The sequence below is a fragment of the Gossypium hirsutum genome, chromosome A06, assembly GCF_007990345.1.
Source record: "Gossypium hirsutum isolate 1008001.06 chromosome A06, Gossypium_hirsutum_v2.1, whole genome shotgun sequence".
Taxonomy (NCBI): Eukaryota; Viridiplantae; Streptophyta; class Magnoliopsida; order Malvales; family Malvaceae; genus Gossypium; species Gossypium hirsutum.
In genome coordinates this window covers 5813629-5818824 of record NC_053429.1, presented here as the reverse complement: position 1 = coordinate 5818824, position 5196 = coordinate 5813629, and positions in this window count along the sequence as shown.

Genomic DNA, 5196 nt, shown 5'->3' with positions numbered 1-5196 from the left:
CTTTCTCCACTGCCTTGTCGCCCACTTGCACCTGCAAAATTAAATGAAGAAGAGACAGAAAGTGATAAACAATATATGCAAATGGCTTTAAAAAGCCAAGCCAAGAACATTTGTAACATTCAGTAATTTTACACAAATACAAGCATTCAGTTTTAAAGCAAAAACCAAATAGTGATTCCAGTGATACTAAAGCACGAGTATAGCACCGAGTCAGAGAACCACAAATACCAAAATCGTAAGCAAAAAACCCAAGGTGATTTTATTTTTTATTTTCGAATCCCTTACATATTTACATATGAATAAATACATAATATAAAGACGAAAGAAGCAACCTTTCAAAGTGCCAAAAAAAAGGGAAAATTTTTACCTCCGGCCGCCGTACACGGTGGTCACCAGCGGAGGAGGATTGTGGCGACTGGCCGGACTTCTCACCGGAGCAGGAACCTATGCAGAGAAAAAAAGAAAGATGAGTTTTTTTTTAAAAACAAATGAGGAAATGAAATTAAAAAAAAAATCTGATTTAAATAGCCAATCAAAACGACGTCATTTTGGTCGGCCTTCTTAATGCCAAAACGTCTTTATTTTGAGCCAGGATCCGCATGTTGACCCGACCCGCCAGGAGAGTCTGCGTGTTTTTGCTTTTGGGGATTATTGCGCTGAAAGTCCTTCCGCTTTTTCATTGTTTTGAAATTAAAATTTTCATTATTTCTAATTTTACCCTGTGATTTATTTTGACTTGCAATCTGGTCCCTCATGGTGTTGGGCGCTTTGGGAGGGTGGGATATAGCCCATTTTGGTCCTCCCTTGTTATCTGCGAGCCCAAATTAGTCCTTTTCTTTGTATTTTTTACTTTGAATTCGCCCCGAACTCCTATTTTAAATTCAATTTAGTCCTTTTAATTATTTTTACTATTTTACCGTTATTATTATTATTATTTTTTATTACTATCAACATAAGTATTATTATCACTTTATTTTATTATCACTATCATTTTTGTAATTATTCTTACTATTATTTTTTTTACTACTATCATCTAACATACTATTATTACAATTTTTTTTATTATCATTATTACCATTATATTTACTACTATCATTATTATTATTATTATTATTATTATTATTATTATTATTATTACCATTGGTATTATTTTTGTTACTATTATTTCCATTACTATTACTACTACTATTATTATACTGTTCTTATCACTATTATATTATTATTATAGTTTTTTTACTTATTACTCTTTAAATGCTCTCATTTTTATTTTTATTCCTTACTTACATTATATATTATTTATTTATTTATATATCCTTTTATATCATTTCAAACTTAAAAGAGATTTATTATTTATATTATCACCATTAATATTATTATGGTTACTATTACTATCATTTTTTTAATAATTTTACATAATATTTATTTACTACTAGTTCTTTTTTAATTTCAAAAATTTTTAGCTTATTTATTCTTTTTTAGCTTATTCATTTTATCCATTTTTTTATTTTTATTTTTGCTCTTATCACTATTATTCACATCCGCATATATGTTTATTCTGTTATGCCTATCAATACCGAAATTAGTATTTGTTTATGCATTTTTTATTATCCCATTTTTATTACGAACTTATGTTATACTAACTTTTACCCAACCCAAAATTAATTCTTTTATAAAGGCAATGTTCCGTATTTAGAAATTCGAGAAAATCATGTCCTAGCTTACTGGGTTTCGATTTTTCTCATTTAACCTAAATAACGGAACATTCTTTTGAATTGTAATACGAGTTTTGAATAAAATGCTTACTCTCGGAGATACGAGGTGTTGTGTCTTAACTTACTGGATATGATATCTTGTTACTTCGAGATAAGAATTTTTGCAAATAAAGGCAATATTCATTATTTGAAAATTTGAGAAAACGTGCCCTAACTTATTGGTTTTCAACTTTTCTCGGTCACCCTAAATAACCGAACATTCTTTTAAAAAGTTAAAATACATGAATTTCAAGTAAAGGCAAGCTCATTCTCAAAGTTCGAGATGTCGTATCCTAACTTACTAGACGTGACATTTTTTTATTTCGAGACGAGAAGGTCTTTAACATTCGAGTGATTTTTACAAAAAGAGAGATCGTATTTTAAAGTCTTTCAAGTTTTCAATTTTCGACACTAATTAATCAATTAGGTACCAATTTTTGGGCGTTACGAGGGTGCTAATCCTTCCTCGTGCGTAACCGACTCTCGAACCCATCTTTTTGAATTTCGTGGACTAAAATCGTTGTTTAAATAAATCAAACCATTTATTAAAAACAACCACTTTTACGAGGTGACCCGATCACACCTCATCAAAAAAGATTGGTGGCGACTCCCGTTTTTTCATTTTCATTTTCAAAACCAAAGTCGATTCCCGTTTTAAAAAAAAAAAAGATGGTTTCGACAGTTAAAATTTGGGTTGGATAAGAAACTCAATTATTAAGGAAAAAAATTACAATTCCATAAATACATGTTGAGTTATTTTACTTGTAAATTTATTTACTTTTCTTATGATGGTGTGACTATTTCCATTTTTAACTAACAAAAGTCTAAAGTTAAACTCGATCCCTAAACACTAAAGGCAAAATTTAGACTTGTTTCAACAATAAAGACTAACAAATTACTAAAAATATATTTTGCAATAGTTCAAATGATGATTATGAGATAGAGTTGCTATATCAACATTAATCTTTCTCTGTTTTTCCACAAGTTGTTAGAGGATAGAATTTTCATTTGACACCTAAAGCACACATGTTTAAACTCTCTCATTTTCCATCCCCTTCCTCCAATATATATATATATATATAAACCTTTTATTTCTAAAAAGAAGAAAAATAATCAAGCTTTTGTTTTAAAAGATATCATAGCAGAGAGGTTGACAAAAAGAAAATAAATAATTATGTTCACATTACCGTTCTTTTTACAACTGGCACTCTTTATTTGAAGTACTTGTATAATTTGTGTAAATTATTCTTTGACTCATTGCCTTTTAATATTTTAAGTTATTACATGCATTTTTGTTAAAATTGTTATTTTAAATTATTTATATAATAAATATAAATTTGATTTTAAATAAATTATTTCTTTATTTTGAATCTTTTACTTTTGAATTAAAATTTAAAGTTATAATATTAAAATTAATGAATATTAAATTGTTAAGTACAAAAGATAGTTTTTAAAAAACACATATCAATAACATTTATCAAATTAAATTTATATTTTTCAAATACAATAAGAATTAATTACATTCGTTAATTAAAGTAGAGCAAAAATAAATAAAATTGCAAAAGAACTATCAAATATTAAAAATTTAACATTAAAAAAATCAATTAAACAATATATATAATATAACCTATAAGAAATGATTAATAATATTATTTAAATTATTATTTAATTTTTTTATTATTTTAATATTAAATATTTTTAAAATTAAATAAAATGAATATAAATTATTCTAGATTAGATTAATATTTTTAAATATATATTTTAATTACATCTCGTTTTCAATTTATTAATGATTTTTTTTGAAAAAAATCTTTAAAAATTGTAAATAAAAACTAATATCATAAAAATTATTACAAAAATAATATTTGCAATTGATTTTTGCATCACACAAAAAAAAATTAATATATAGTATAAATTAACTCCTTGAAAATAACCAAATAATTTTGACCCATTAATTAAAAATAAAATTAGTGTTTCACAAAACAATTAAAATGAATTCACTTGTCAAAAATTAATGACCCAAATCTTCTTATCCATATATCTTTTTTTTTCTTTCTGTTGACATATTTATAACCATATATGTGATTTTGGCACCTGAATCACACAGGATTAAACATTGTCATCTATCTTCTCTTTCCAAGCCCATTCTTGATATTTTTGGGGCCCTAGGTGAAACAATAAATCGAACCCTTTTAAAATATTATTGTTATACAATAAAATAAAATCACATACTAGTGATTTCATTAAAATAATATATTTTATTATATTAAGCAAATAAGATATTTTCTAACAAATTTTTTAAAAAAAAATTCATTCAACCTACTCTTCTATCATCAAATTAAGAATGAAAAGATTACAAGAAAGAGGAGGGAGGAGGGAGAATTATACCTGCAATAATGGTAGATCAGATAGACCGCGGATGGGAAACTCTCAATCTCTCAATTATAAAGTAAAAATTAATAACTTCAATTGATTGATGCTAATGACTGATGAATGATGTATTACTCAAATCAAATTTGGCCGTATTTAATTTGTAGAAAATTTCTCCCATTGCCATGGTTATGGAAAAATAGAGAAGGTTGAATGCTAGTAACAGTTGATTTTTTTGATGAAAATTAAAATTTTCAATTTTAATGGTAGGAGTTGGAATTTGAGAATTAGATGAGGTTTGAAAAAGCCAAGGAGTTAAAGTATTTATGACTAAGAATAGAATATCCTAGGCATTTAATTATTTTATTTTAGTTTGAAATTTTTTTCACACATGAAAAGTTGAATAAATAATATTTTTAGCCTTTTTTAGCCTTGGACCTTGGGCGGTTGCACCTCAAAACAAGCCCAAGGGTTGGCCTTGCCCCTACCTCCAATATTGTATAGCTTTTTTATTATTATTATTTCTTAAAAGAAGAAAAACGATTAAGCTTTTACCCTAAAAGATATCATACACACACTATAGCATAGAGGATAAAAAAGAAAATAAATAATCATGTTCACATTACAGTTTTTTTACACATATACTCTCTATTTGAAGTACTTATTTACAATTTTGGTAAATTATTTTTTTAAGCCTTTGAACTTTTTGAACTTTTTAATTTTTTATATAATAAAAATAAAGTTGATTTTAAATAAAGTGTTTCTTTATTTTAAATATTTTACTTAATTGTATTAAAATTTAATGTTATAATATTAAATTTAATGATTGTTAAACTTAAAATATATTTTATAATAACACATATTAATAACATTTATCAAATTAAAATTATATTTTTCAAATACAATAAAATTTAATTACATTCATTGATTAAAGTAAAGTAAATATAAATATAAAATTACAAAAAAATTAATATTAACAATTTTAACATTAAAAAGATTAATTTAACAATATATATAAAATATGTTGTGCAAAGAGTAAAGTACAAAAAAACCAGATTAGGTTCAACTCTAAAGA